General features: G+C 53.1%; 1 long non-coding RNA gene across 2 annotated transcripts; it reads right to left on the bottom strand.

Annotated features, from left to right (window-relative positions):
• Window positions 1–1,833: 1,833 nt before the first annotated feature.
• Window positions 1,834–12,724, bottom strand: LOC139439721 (uncharacterized). Of its 2 annotated transcripts, none has more exons than XR_011649805.1 (5): window positions 12,553–12,724; window positions 12,253–12,339; window positions 8,410–8,538; window positions 7,104–7,259; window positions 1,834–2,370 (listed from the first exon to the last, which is right to left on the bottom strand). It is a non-coding gene; the product is annotated as an uncharacterized lncRNA (long non-coding RNA). The 2 variants fall into 2 exon arrangements; XR_011649804.1 differs by lacking the exon at window positions 1,834–2,370 and adding an exon at window positions 5,178–5,386.
• Window positions 12,725–15,056: the final 2,332 nt, after the last annotated feature.

Here is a 15,056-nt window from a genome sequence, read left to right as displayed (position 1 = left end):
GCATCGTGGTACGCAGTGAGCAGGCAGAGGGGCATGGGACCTTCTCAGGTCCCCTGAAGAGCCTGACCAATGATTTTTCCAGAAGGGACCCAGAACACCTTCCGGCACTGGGCCTTGCCGGCACACACCGCCACTGCCCCCCTGACCTCACGCTGCTGCGCTCACGTCTGTTGACCACCTCTTCCGGCGGTCTCTCCCTGGTCACTGCCAGCTGCCGGCCAAGGAGAGTCATTTCATCCCGGGAGAGGACAACGAATCCCTCCAGGGCCCGGAACCCAGTGTGGCTCCCACCCTTGGCCTAAGGGGCACGATTCCACAGGGACTGGGGGTCCAGGGTCTCGGAGGGTTCGGGCAGCTAGAGCCCCCACCCCAGCCCCTGGTGCAAGGAGCCGGCCCTGGGACCCGAGGCCCGGGGTTGGCGGAGCCACTGGCGGGGGTGCGGGGAGGGCGCCAGCCTGAGCAGCCCCCCGGGCCGCCAGCTGCCCCAGGGCTCCACGCAGAGCCGCCGGTCGCACGGGAAGTATCTCGTTCCAGCTGGCAGGGCCTTATCGAACAGTTAGCGCTTTGTAAGCGTGGACAGCTGCAGTGACGCGAGCTGGCTCGGGGCTGGGGCCCGGGGCGGGCGGGGGGCTGCACTGGGGAAGCCGAGGAGGGGGAGGCCGGGAGGGCTGAGGGCAGGTCGGTGGGCAACCGTGAGGTACAGCCTGAGCCTCCTGCAAAAGCTGAGCCCCCGAAGCGGGATGCTGGGGCACAAGTCAAGTGGGGAGTGGCCGTGAACCAAAGAGAAACGTGCCAGGGGAAGATGGGGGGCGAGGATGCTGTGCTGAGTGCCCACCCCTCACCTGCCCCATCCTGGCTAAAAGGCCTTAAATGGCCCGCAGCCGAGGCAGCTATGGAACTGAGAGGACGGAGATCATGCGTTGGGGTCCAAGTGACTCCTCCAAACCTCGTTTCTCACCTGTAAAAGTGGGAGTGGGGTAGCACCCACCATGGTGAATGGGTGCGGGCATTAGAGGAGACAAGGCGTAGAGCACCCTTGGATAACCGTTAGGACCCCAGCCGACACCAGTGCCACCACACCATCACTAGCTCTGCCCGGGGCGGGAGGGGGCCATTTAGGGAAGCCTTCCCAGACGTGGGGTCATCTAGGCTGGGTGTCCCAGGGGCAGCTCCTGCCCGGGGCCATCTTTGATGTGGGAGTAGGTGAACAGGAGGAGGACTAAGGCGGGAGTCTCTCCAGGGCAGACTCCGTGACCTGGTCATGTCTAGATCCCCAGCATCTAGCATGCAGGGGGTGCTCTGGGGATGGACGTGTGGGCAGTGGATGGTTGGGTGGGTGGGTGGGTGTGTAGATGGATGGATGCTGTTATTACTAGATGAATGGATGGTGTGTAGGTGGATGGGTGAGTGGATGACTGGTGGAGGACTGATAAATGGATAGGTGGGTGGATGCTGTTATGATTGGATGGATGGGTGAGTGGGTGGGTGGGAGGGTGGATGGTGTACGACTGGATAAATGAATAGGTGGATGGGTGGGGGGATGGATGATAGGTGTATAGATGGATGGATGCTGTTATGACAGATGAATGGATGGGTGAATGGATGGATGGGTGGGTGGGTGGATGGGTGGATGGGTGGATGCGTAGACGGATAGGTGGGTGGATAGATGGACAGATGCTGTTATGACTGGATAAATGGATAAGTGAGTGGATGGATGAGTGAGTGGATGAATGGATGGGTGGGTGAGTGGGATGGAAGGGTAGATGGATGGATGGGTGGGTAGATGGATGGGTGAGTGAATGGATGGGTGGGTGGGTGGATGGACGGATGGATAAGGCAGTAGGAGGATGGGTGGGAGGATGGATGGATAGGGGTATAGATGGATGGATGCTGTTATGACTGATGTATGGGTGAGTGGATGAATGGGTGGGTGAGTGGATGGAAGGGTAGATGGATGGGTAGGTGGATGAGTAGGTGAGTAGATGAATGGATGGGTGGATAGCTGGGTGAGTGGACGGGTGGATGGGTAGATGGATAGGTGGGTGGGTGGATAGGTGTGTAGATTGATGGATGCTGTTATGACTGGATGGGTGGATGGATGAGTGGATGAATGGATGGGTGGGTGGATGGATGAATGGGTGGTTGAGTGTGAATGGCTAGATGGATAAGAAGAAAGTTAATAGAATCAGAATCTGAGGCTTTGGTGTTATTGTATAGATCAACCCAAATTAATCAATCCAATCAGTGTTTCTGGGTGTCCTTTGTGCCAGAAATTGTACTGAGCACCTGGGCATACCACAGGGAACAAGATGGACATCCTTCCATCCTTGGCCAGGTGGAACTTGAAATCTAGTTGAGAAGATAGACAATCTGCAAATAAATCCAAACAAAATATCTTAAGTGAATAAAGACTGCTTGAAGGTGTAATAAGGTGACTAGTCTGAAGGGTACTTTAGAGTGGTCGGGGAATATCTTGATAAGAAGGTGTATGAAGATATGGAGAAGCCATAACAGTAAGTGCAAGGGTCCTGAGGCAGGAAAAAAGTTGAGTTTTTTTAAGAATTCCAAAGGGCCAGTGTGCTTGGAGCAGAATAAGAGAAGGGGCTTGTGGTCCAAGATGTGGTGGAGAGGTGGGAAGAGACAGATCATGCAGGTGCTTGTAGGCCACACTGAGGGCTTGGCTTTTTTTTTCTGAGCAGGATGGGAAGACAAGGAAGGGTGTTAAGCAGATGATTGATCTGAGTTATGTTTTTTTCTTCTTTTTGAGCTGTGTTGAAAGATCGCTCTGGCAACTGTGTGGAGCTAAGTGGGATGGGAGAAGAGTGGGAGCAATGAAAGTAACGACAAGGGCATCACAGCAGACCGTTCTAGAGGTGGTGCTGCTGCTGGGGCTGGAGAGAGGGGGAGGTTCAGAGCTTATTTTGAAGGTCAACTCAGCAAGGTTAATATGTGAGTTGACTGTGTGCAGAAGGGAGTAGGAAGTTCTCTGGTGTTTGGCCTGAGCAACTGGGAAGGTGATGGACCCATTTCCAGAGGCCAAGACAATTTTGGAAGAAATAGTTCTGAAGAACAGGTGGGAGCACTCCCAATCACAGAGGCTGTGTAGCCTGGAGGTTAGACACACTGGCTCTGCAGTCGGACACCTGGGCTTGAACCCCAGTCCTACCACTTGCTTTCTCGTCCTTGTGTTGGTCACTTAACCACTCCAAGACTCTGTGCCTGTGGCAGTTTGAAATTACTTTATGAATCCCCAAAAGAGAAAGATTATGTTTTTAAACTAATCCATCCCCATGGGTGTAACACTATCTGATTGTATTAAATTCAGTTGAGGGTCCTTTGACTAGATTACTTGATAAAATCGATTTAGGGCTTTTGATTGGACTATGTCAGCAAGGCAGGAACCAGTCTGAGTCTCCACCCTCTTGCTGGGTCTGATAAAAATGGAGGAAGCAGCCATGTTTGATCCAGCCCTGTAAGAGAGAGACCTGGAGGGTTGCTTAAGCATGAAGCCCCCAAGCAGCTGGGCCCACAGAGCAGCTCAAAAGAAGAGCAGCCTTGCGATATGCCTGGTAGCTCATAGCTGAACTCAGGAAGAGAGTGGACCAGCTGAGACTGATAGAGGAGGCCCAGAAAAGCTGTTCCTGGTTGCCCTCAGCGGAGCTCAAACATAAGCAGAGATCAGCGGCCACCTTGCTTCTGCACGTGGCAGCTGACTTTGGTGAGAAAGCATCTCTGATGGTGCCTCAGTTTGGGCTTATCATGGACTTGGAACTGTAAGATTTTACCCCAGAATAAATCCCCTTTATGAAAGCCAACCCATTTCTGGTACTTGACATTGATAGCCTTTGGCAAACTGAAATGGTGCCCATCACTGGAAAACAGAGCTTCCACCACCTGTGGGTTTTATGAGGATTAATAGCACGTGCTTCTCACGGTCCTTATACAAGGTAAGAGCTCGAATAAAGACCACACCTAATAATCTGTCCACTTGCCGGGGAGCCCCTCCTCCACATCTCAGCAGTGCTGCTCGCATTCCTTCCTCCACCAGGTCCCGGGAGCAGCTCCTGAGAGTTGCCGCCCCTTGACTCCCCTCCTTGGGTTTGGGAGCTCGGGAGCAGGGGGCTTCACGGGGGTCCTGCTGGTTACAGAATCAAGCAAGATGATGGAGCACATTTCAAGAGAGGAAGATGTGGGACAAGTTGTCTACCTGCCAGCCAGCCAAGGGACCTCTAACATGGCAGTTTTCCCAAAGGGGTTGGTAGAGAGCAATTCCCAAGACCTGTCTGCTCCGTGAGGACCAATTCACCGGTAGTTGGGGGTTGTGAGGGGCAGGGTTGGCTGCAGGGTCTCTGCGTGGGGAGGTGGGATTAGAAGAGTGATGCTTGCCACCACCTAACCACCTAACCACTCTAGAGTGCTTTTTTGCCTATCCGGTGGGACTGAAGGCACTGGCCAGCACACTGCATGCCACAGTATTGTGTCCATCCACTTCCATCTCAATGCTGGTGAGGTGCAAATATTTATCACCTAGCCTGATCTCCCATCTGAGTTTCTGGCCCATATCTCCAACAGGGCGTGTCAACATCTTGATTTGTATGTCCCACAGGTGTCACAGCATGTTCCAAACTAAGTCATTATCCCATACAATGAAGTTTTCATTTTAATTATTGTTGTTTTCAGTACTAGAATTTCCATTTCATTCTTTTATATGGCTTCCATATCCCTGCCTAGATTCCTTATCTGTTCACTTATTAAAACCATGTTTTCCTTTATATTCTTCAAGCATATTTTTTGTTAAGTCTTTGGACAAACTTATAAAGATTGTTTTAAAAGTTTTGTCTGATATATCCAACTCCATTTTCTATTGACCATGTGTTTATCCTGGACCTTCTCCTATTTCTTTGTGTATTAATAATGTCCTTGTATAGTAATTTGACAATTGCTCATTATGTACTGAAAGTCGTGAATGATATGTTGCAGAAACTCTGCATTCTGTTCCTCTACAAAGGGTTGATATCTGATATTTGCTCTGGAGGCAGTTCAGTTACTGCCTGACTGCTTGAATGTGTGCTGTCTTGGTTTTATTTGTTATGGCAGGTCTGCCGAAAGCCAAAGATGATTCCCAAACTTTTCCTGACTTGGTGAGAATCAAACTCCGCACAGCAAAAATTGTTGAGAATTAGTTTTAAGCTCTGCTGGAGAAGGTCACAATAGCTTTAATTTAAAGTATGGTCTTTATTCCTAAGGCGAGGTCTTTCTGGTGCTACAGCTGGACATCTGGTCTGTGGACTGTGATCAGGAAATTGTCCCCAGGCACAGATCGAGGGAGATCCTGGGGCTGGCCTCTTGTTTTTCTTCTGTTAGGGATTGCAGTCTTGCTCTGCCTCTGATACAATACCAAAAATAGTAGCCTCAGACATTTTGTCCAGTTTTATGATTGTTTACGGCAGGGGCAGCTCCAGCTGCCGTACATTCATCAGAAAAGGGAAGCCCACTCTCTTACCCCAAACGTGTTCGTTAAAAAGTTCTATACTGCAGGGACAGATGCTGGACATTACATATCCTGCCATCACCCACTGAATGGACTAGGGGAGAGTGTGAACTACAGTGTAAACTATCATCCACGCGGTGCAGCAGTGCTCCAACATGCGTTCACCAAATGCAATGACTGTGCCGCGTGATGAAAGAGGTTGTTGACGTGGAAGGAGTGGGGGGTGTGGGGAGTGGGGTTTATGGGAATGTAGCATTTTTTGTGATATACATATCTTTTAAAAATAAATAAAAAATACATTAAAAAAAAAGTTCCGTCCGGAGACTTGCACCATTTCTCCAAAATCCTAGATCTAGGAGACTTGCACCTAGATCTCCAAAATCACCTAGGAGCTGTTGGTGCCATTCTCTCACCCACTCCTCAGGGGCAATTCATTAGCAAAATCTGCTCCTTTGACCTTCACGAGAGCTCTTGGGCAGTTGAACTGTCCTTCTCCGCTCCCATCACCCTAGTCCAGGCTACGGCGAGTTCTCACTGGGGCCGCTCCAACAGCCTCCTCACTGGCCTTCTGCCCTCCCGTCTTGCCCCATTCCAATCTTTTCCCACCCAGCAGCCCGAGCGTCCCTGCAGAACCCATCCGCCTGACCTTGGCACTGCCCCTCAGTTGTTGTCTTGGTGGCTGCATTGAGACCCTGCCTCTGATTGTTTCCACCCCTCTCCACTGCCACATCCTCATGTTCCTGCCACCTGGACCTCTTCACAGCTCCCACGTGACCACAGGTCACCTGCTGCCAAGCCCTCCACCTGAGACTGGAACGTCCTCCCTGGGCATTTGTCTAGCCTTTCAGACCTTGGCTCATGATCACCTCCCCCGGGGGGTCTTCTCCAGCCTCCCAAGCCCGCACTGGATGCTTTCTCTCCACGCAGCACAGAGCCGGTGCCTGCCTATCATGGCCAGCTCTGAGCGCCTCCAAAGCAGGGAGACTGGCAGGTTCTCTGGATCTCCCTGGACCCTGGGCCCACAGTGTGCCCCTTACTCTTTGTTGACGGGGTTGATGTCAGAGGCCAAGGAGGGGCCAGGAGGGCAAGGCGCTTGTGCACCAGGATGACAGAGGCAGAGGCTGGGCATCTCCCAACAGCTGTGCTGGCCCCAGAGAGCCAAAGGGGGGGTGGGCTGCCACAGCTGACCTCTGCTCACATGGCCTCCCCCAGGAAAGAGAGCAGGGACTCCCCATGGAGCAGTGCGTGCTGGCGTGGGATGTGGAGCTGTGTAGACGGGGCTGTGTGCCCACCTGTCCAGAGAGTGCCTCAGGGGTCCCCAGCCAGGCTCCCCTGCAGCCCCGGACCCACTGTGAGACCAGAGTGGGGCTGGATGTCCTGCTCCCCCAGACTGCTCTGCAAGGGGGGGCCCCCTTTGGTTGCCTACCTCCCCATCTTGAAGTCATCTTGTTTTTGGTGGGGAAAGTCCAAAGGCTACCTCTGTCCCAGAGGCTTTCTATGGCATTTCAGCCATATTCTGGGGTCCTCCAATCCAAGGACATTTTCATGACAAACCTACATCCGCAACCCCTTCCCCACCGGGCAAGTTCCCATTTCTGGGCTGGACGCTCACCCAGGGAAGTCATTTCCCTGCTGGCAGATGCGCTGGCAGGGATACCCTTCGTTCCTGGGCAGGAGGGCGGCTGGGCTGTGGCCAAGGACCGTCCTCTCCAGCTCTGCACTGTCCCGTCTTCCATCTGGCCTCTTTCCAAGGCTGGGGAAGCTGTGCCTGGCAAAGCAGCAATGGGGCACTTCAGGGGAATAGAGCAATTGAGAGAGAAATAGACAGAGAGGAGTGGCAGGGAGAGCGTGGGCGAGCGAGCTGCTGGGCTGACCCGACCGTGCCCAGGTCTGGACAGAGCCACGTGAAAGGGTAAAGCACGGAGAGTGCCATAGCCCTTACTGAGCAGGGCCCCAAGAGCCCCTGCTGGGTGGGCAGGTCAGGCGCCCTGTGCTGGGCATGCTCCGGCGCCCCTCCAGGCCCTCCCTGCGGCCTGCCCTCTGCCCTGTGGACCACACTCCTTGGCCTCCCATACCCTCTGCTTCCTTTTGGGTTTGGCGCTGGGTGAGCCCTGGCTGCAGTAAGAGGAGAGAGGCTTGTGAGTCAGATATTTATGTCCCAGGACCTTCCTTTTGGAGTCACCTTGGGCAGCTGCGTCCTTGGACTAGAGGTCATGCTTCCCCCAAGCCAGCCCTCTCTGAAGATTCTCTCCTTCCCGATTCTGACAGCAGCTCCTTCCCCTAAGGGGCAAGACCGCCAGTGGGCTGTGTCCTGCACCACACACTGCCCACGATTTTGTCAACGTTCTTTCTACTGAAATTTGAGCCGCCTCTTTCAGCTGGGACCCTGACAGACACTTGCCCTTATCCCACAGCAGCCCCAGAAGACCTTTCCTACCCAGAGGGACCTCCTGCTGAGATGTGTGCCTGCTTCCCTGGGAGCACACTTCCATGGGGTACACCCCGGCACCCCACAGCACCCCCAGCCGTTCTTCCAGGAAGCCACTGGCAGCCGCTTCCAAGCTGGGCAACCCGGTCCACAAGGGCCAGCCTGTTGACAGCATGGTGACAGTGACACCCACGGGCTCTGGACTCACACAGGCTTGAGTTCAAGGTCTGACTCTCCCTGGTACTCACAGCCTTGGGGTTTGTCACCTCACGTTGTGAACTGCAGTTTCATCCCATGTTCCATCAAGGTTTAAATAAGATACAAGAACCACCGCCAGCTTTCAGGGGGCCTCGAGAAAGACTTAGGAGGACAGCGTGTCCCCAGGTTCTCTGGTGTGTTTGCCTGGGTGGATTTCTGCTGAGTCAAAGTTAGAAGATCCCCAAAGTAGAAACCTCGTCAGAGCCCAAAGAATGTAGCCTCGGTGACTCACATGCGTTTGATCAGAGGCATTTGGGATCAGCTCAGCCGTCTCCAGGAGGCATTTCAATGCTGTGAGCTGGATGCTGGGTTCCGGCCACAAAAGAGCTGGGCCCAGGCCTGGCCACCGAGGAAGGAAAATCTGCTTGGAAAATATAATTTAATCAACCTCTCCTTTCTGGTTTAATTTCACAGTTCCTTGGTTACGAACTTCTAAAGCTAAGAACTATGGTCCCATGATGAATTGTCTAACAGATGACAGTGATGGTGGTGGTGGGGTGATGGTGGTGGTGGTGGTGGTGGTAGTGATTGTGGTGATAGTGGTGAGAGTGGTCATGGTGATGGTAATTATGGTGGTGACGATGGTGATGGTGGTGGTTACGATAATGGTGATGATGGTGGTGGTGATGATGGTGATGATAGTTGTGGTGGTGGTGATGATGGTGATGACGATAATGATGGCGTGGTGGTGGTGATGGCGTGGTGGTGGTGATGGTGATGGTGATGGTGGTGGAGGTGGTAGTGGTGGTGATGGTGGTGGTGGTAGTGATGACAGTGATGGTGGTGATGGTGGTGTGATGGTGGTGTGATGGTGGTGATGGTGATGATGGTGGTGGTGGTGGTGATGGTGGAGGTGATGGTGGTGGTAATTATGGTGGTGATGATAGTGGTGGTGGTAGTGATGGTGGTGGTGATGGTGGTTGTGGTGGTGGTGGTAGTGATTGTGGTGATAGTGGTCATGGTGATGGTAATTATGGTGGCAACAATGGTGATGATGGTGGTGGTTACGATGATGGTGATGATGGTGGTGATGGTAGTGGTGGTGATGGTGATGACAGTGATGATAGTGGTGGTGGTGGTGATAATGGTGATGACGGTAATAATGGCGTGGTGGTGGTGATGGTGATGGTGGTGGAGGTGGTGGTGACGGTGATGTGGTGGTGATGGTAATGGTGGTGGTGGTGGTGGTGGTGGTGGTGGTGGTGGTGGTGATGGTGATGGTGGTGGAGGTGGTGGTGACGGTGATGGTGGTGGTGGTGGTAATGGTGGTGGTGGTGGTGGTGGTGGTGGTGGTTGTGGTAGTGATTGTGGTGACAGTGGTCATGGTGATGGTAATTATGGTGGCAACAATGGTGATGATGGTGGTGGTTACGATGATGGTGATGATGGTGGTGATGGTAGTGGTGGTGGTGATGGTGATGACAGTGGTGGTGATGGTGGTGATGATGGTGGTGGTGATGGTAGTGGTGGTGGTGATGGTGGTAGTGATGACAGTGATGGTGGTGATGGTGGTGGTGATGACAGTGATGGTGGTGATGGTGATGATGGTGGCGATGATGGTGATGGTGGTAGTGATGACAGTGATGGTGGTGGTGGTAGTGATGACAGTGATGGTGGTGGTGGTGGTGATGACGGTGATGATAGTTGTGGTGGTGGTGATGATGGTGATGACGGTAATAATGGCGTGGTGGTGGTGATGGTGATGGTGGTGGAGGTGGTGGTGACGGTGATGTGGTGGTGATGGTGATGATGGTGGTGGTGGTAATGGTGGTGATGGTGATGGTGATGATGGTGGTGATGGTGGTGTGATGATGGTGGTGGTGATGATGGTGGTGGTGGTGATGGTGGTGGTGGTGATGGTGGTGGTGATAGTGGTGATGATGGTGATGGTGGTAGTGATGACAGTGATGGTGGTGATGGTGGTGTGATGGTGGTGGTGATGGTGGTGTGATGGTGGTGGTGGTGATGATGGTGGTGGTGGTGATGGTGGTGGTGGTGATGGTGGTGGTGATAGTGGTGATGATGGTGATGGTGGTGGTGGTGATGGTGGTGATGGTGGTGATGATGGTGATGGTGGTAGTGATGACGGTGATGGTGGTGATGGTGGTGATGATGGTGATGGTGGTAGTGATGACAGTGATGGTGGTGATGGTGGTGATGATGGTGATGGTGATGATGGTGGTGGTGGTGATGGTGGTGGTGGTGATGGTGGTGGTGGTAGTGGTGGTGATGGTGGTGGTAGTGATGACAGTGATGGTGGTGATGGTGGTGTGATGGTGATGGTGGTAGTGATGACAGTGATGGTGGTGATGGTGGTGATGATGGTGATGGTGATGATGGTGGTGGTGGTGATGGTGGTGGTGGTGATGGTGGTGGTGGTAGTGGTGGTGATGGTGGTGGTAGTGATGACAGTGATGGTGGTGATGGTGGTGTGATGGTGATGGTGGTAGTGATGACAGTGATGGTGGTGATGGTGGTGGTGATGAAGGTGATGGTGACACCCTCCAACCTGTGTCTGAGAGCAGTGTAGAGCAGCAACTTCTCACTTGGAGTCAGAGATCTAAGTGGCAGTTCCATTCTGCTGCTTGCTGGCTGATGACCATGGGCAACCTATCTAACCTCTCTGAGCCTCAATTTTCTTGTCAGTAAAAGAAGAATGGAGTTGTCCACCTTTCTGGGCTCTTTGAGGCTCGAGTGCCCAGGGCCTGGAATGCCTGTGATGAACTGTAAGGCTGTAAATTGTGTGAACCGGGAAGTTGTGTTCACTGTGCAGACAGCTGCAAAAGCCTGGAGAACTCTGTTTGGTGGATTGTGGCACCTGTGTTTTTTCCTTTGGAGGAGGAGTAGCCCCTCCTTCTTCAGGACACAGCACCCCCTTTTTTGGAGAATGCTGTATGAGTCCTCTTCTCCTCTATGTGGTTTGGGGAGGGTTGGCAATGCCAGCACCCACTTCCGCTGGCCACAGGGAAGGGCATGTGACCCAGGCGGGCAAAAATATTCTGCCTGGAACTTCTATGCAGGGCCAGCAGGGGGTGCTGTCATTTGGCCCAAGACTCAGGAAGCTGCCCTGGGGCTGCCAGCAGGCCTTTTCTTACCCCATGAAGGGTATCTGCAGTGGAAAGACTGAGCCTAACTTGTAAAAAGAAGCAGAGACAAGAGAAGAGGACAGGAAGAAGGGGGAAGAGGAAGAGGAAGAGGAAGTGATGGTGGCAAAGAGAGCCCGGGCTCCAGGCGCCTGAATCCAGCTCTGCCTGAAGACAATCCAGTCCGCTCCTGAGCCCCCCCTTATGTGGACACCAGCTGGCTTGAGCTGAGCTTCAGTGCTCTGCAAACCGGAGCCCGATCCCAGGCCTCTGACCTCCTTGCTCTCCTAGACTCCTCAGAACCTTCCCAAGAAAGCAAAATTTACGACAGAGCTGACTTCCAAGTGTGGGCACAAAAGATTCTTGTCTTGATAGAGTCCAGCAGAGCCCAGCTGACCCCATGCTCTCGTTCCGGGGAGCAGGTGGACTGCCCCGCGCCAGGCCCTGGGTGTCAGGGGGACCCTCTAGGGCAGGGCATCTTAACCTTTTTTGGGTTCCATGGACCCCTTTGCCAATCGGGTGAAAACCATAGCCCCCTACTCAGAATGTAGTGGCAGAGTTTTATGACACACCGTGCCAACACATCCCCACAAGAATAATGTTTTTTTAAAATTTTCCTTTCAAGCTCATGGACCCCCTGAAGGCCATGGACTCTCCGGCTAAGAACCCCTGCTTTACAGGACACTTGGTTATAAACCGTAAAATGCCATGATGGCCTTTGCTGATTAGATAAATAAAGTCCCATTATAAACAAAGCAAACGATGAAGGAAAATAAGGGACAAAGTAGAAGCCGCTTGATTGCCAGCCCTGCCCCCAGAGCTAGCCCTGGGGACCCCTGCAGAGCCCTGCAGACCCCTCCAGACCTCCGAGGTGGATGCATGTCACTGTCCCTGCTCTGCCACCTCCTCGTCCAGACACCAGCATCCCGTGGGCTCTTCCTGGTCGCGGAACACAGCCGCCCGCCTTTCCGCGAAGCCGCTTGGGGGCTCACCTCGTGGACATGTTCCATCACCAAGGACACGCGTCCCACTTGCCTCTGATTATTTTCCGGCTCAGGGCACCGCTGCAGCCAGGACACCTGTATGACCAGAGGAAGTCATTTTTGAAGTGAGAGAGAAAAGTCGGTGGAAAAGTCACAGTTTTAGGAGGGGTGGCTTCCCCGGGGGGCTCAGTCCAAGCCACTCTCTTCTTTGGGACAAACAGGTGGCAGGAGGGGAAGGGGTGGGGACGTGGCAGGCTGGGGGTGGCTCTGTTGGGGGGGACCAGCCATCCAGGCTCACCCAGGACTCACCCAGGTTCTGCCCTGAAGGTCCCACGTCTGGAAACCCCTCAGCCCCGGCAAACTGGGACGCTGGGCCACCCACCTCGAGCTCCCTCCTCTGGAAGCACCGTCCCCGCGTGGCAGGAGACGGGCAGTCTCGGCCTGGCACACGCTGTGCCTGCGCCGGGACAGCGTGTCCCGAGCCGCCTCCCACACCGGCTTCTGGGAAAGGGCGTGCTGAGAAGCGGCCAGGCGAGTGTCCAGGCAGGCTTGGCCCCTGGCGACCAGGGGCTGGCAGCACGGCCTGGCCGCCGGGCCCCTGGATCCTGGCACCCCGCGGCCCCGCGCCTGTTCCCGCGGCAGAGGCCCTCTGCTTAAGCCACCCGGCGAGGGGGCGGAGGGGTGATGCTGGAAGTTCATGGGCTCTCGCTCCACAAAGGACGGGAAACTGAGGCACGAGCAAGGAGGTAACTGGCCGAAGGCCACACCACCGGCGAGCGGCTGAGCTGGGACCGGAACGCGGGCCGCCCGCCCCCGAGCTGACGCTTTCCTGGGGTGCACCTGACCTCCCGGAGAGGGGAGAACCGAGCCACCCCCTCCACGGGGACCGCAGGCCAATGGAGGCTGCTGTAAGAAAAGCACCTGGCAGGGCTGTTGGGGTTCACACCCCCTTCGCCCCGTACCCCCGGGCCTGGGGATTCTCGCTGAGAGTCGGGGCGGGAGGCCTCAGGGGCTGCGCTAAAGGGAGGGACGGGCTCCCAGGGCAGGCACAGCTGGGCAGGCTCTCGGGGACAGGAGCTCCCTGGAGATGGGGGACAGGGAAGCAGCTTCAGCAGGCGGTCGGCTCGCCACACCCCGCGACCCCAGAGAAAGAGGGCAGTGCCCGACATCCAGAGACACGGCGTCCAGAGACATGGCATCGAGAGACACGGCGTTGAGAGACACGGCAGATACCTGCCAGGGGCCACGACGGCAGGTGCGCAGGTGGCTGCGTCCACTGGCAGGCCCGGATTGGAGCAAGACCGTCCGCGGCCGCCTTCCCTCTTGTCTTCCCCACACCCGGACCTCGAGATGTGCTGCCCCTTTCAAAAATCTTTAAACAATTTAATTGAGGTGTAACTGACATATGATAAATGGCACATGTTTAGCAATCCGGTAAGTTTTGACATATTTATATACCCATGAAAACATCATCACTGTCAATCCAGTGACATGTCTATCACCCCCAAAAGTTCCTCGTGCCCTATTGCAATTCCTTTCTCCCACCCTCCTTTACCTCCTCCACTCCCAGGCAGGCACTGATCTGTGCTCTGTCACTCTAGATGGTTGGCATTTTCTAGAACTGTATATAAATAAAATTATAAAAGTCTGTATTCCTAGCTTGCCCGGATTCTTTGGCTCAGTGTCATTCTTTTGGGGTTCATCCTTGTTGGTGCTGGTGTAGCCCATTGCTTTCCTTCCTGGGTAGTTTTCCCTTGCATGAAGGTACCACGGTCTGGTGACTCATTCACCTGTTGATGGACATCGGGCTGTTTCCAGTTTGAGGTTTTGATGAATAGAGCTGGTATGAACATTCCTGTAGAGGTGTTTGTATGGAACAGGCTTTCAGTTCTCCTAGGTAAATACCTAAGAGCAGAATAGCTGGATTATAGGGTAGAGTATGTATGTTTAACTTTAGAAGGCGTTGCCACTTAAATTTCCCATTTTCCAGTTGTTCCACATCTTCGCCAACACTTAGTATGGTCAGTCTTTTTAATTTTAGACATTCTAATAGGTGCATAATGATATCTTATTGTGGTTTTATTTTGTCTTACCCTGATGATGAATGATATTGAGCATCTTTTTGTGTGTTTATTTGCTATCTGTGTGTCTTCTTTGGTTAAGTATCTGTTCAAATCTTTTGTCCATTTTTATTGTTTGTTTTCTTATAATTGAATTACAAGAGATTTTTATATATTTTGGATACAAGTCCTTTTTTTAGAGAAGTGATTTGCAAATATTTTTACCAGTTTGTGATTTTTCTTTTCATTCCCTTAACAGGGTCTTTCAAAGAGCCAAAGTTCTTAATTTTGAAGAAATCCTGCTTATCGGTTTTCTTATAATTTTTAATGGATCATGCTTTTGAGGTCATTACCTTAAAAATCTTGGCCTAATCAAATATCACAAAGATTTTCTCCTGTACTTTCTTTTAGAGGTTTTATAATTTTAAGTTTCACAGTTAGATGAAGGATCCATGTTGAGTTCATTATTAAATGTGGTATGAGATAGCAGAGTGCTTTTTTAAACAATATGGACATCCAATTGTATCAGCACTATTTGTTGGAAAGACATTTTCCTTGCTGAATTGTCTTTACATATTTGTCAAAAATCAGTTGACTGGGAAGCGGATTTGGCCCAGTGGTTAGGGCGTCCGCCTACCACATGGGAGGTCCGCGGTTCAAACCCAGGGCCTCCTTGACCCGTGTGATGAGCTGGCCCACGTGCAGTGCTGATGCGTGCAAGGAGTGACCTGCCACGCAGGAGTGTCCCCTGCA

The sequence above is a fragment of the Dasypus novemcinctus genome, chromosome 10 (assembly GCF_030445035.2).
Source record: "Dasypus novemcinctus isolate mDasNov1 chromosome 10, mDasNov1.1.hap2, whole genome shotgun sequence".
Classification (NCBI taxonomy): domain Eukaryota; kingdom Metazoa; phylum Chordata; class Mammalia; order Cingulata; family Dasypodidae; genus Dasypus; species Dasypus novemcinctus.
This window is presented reverse-complemented; position numbering and strand designations above follow the sequence as displayed.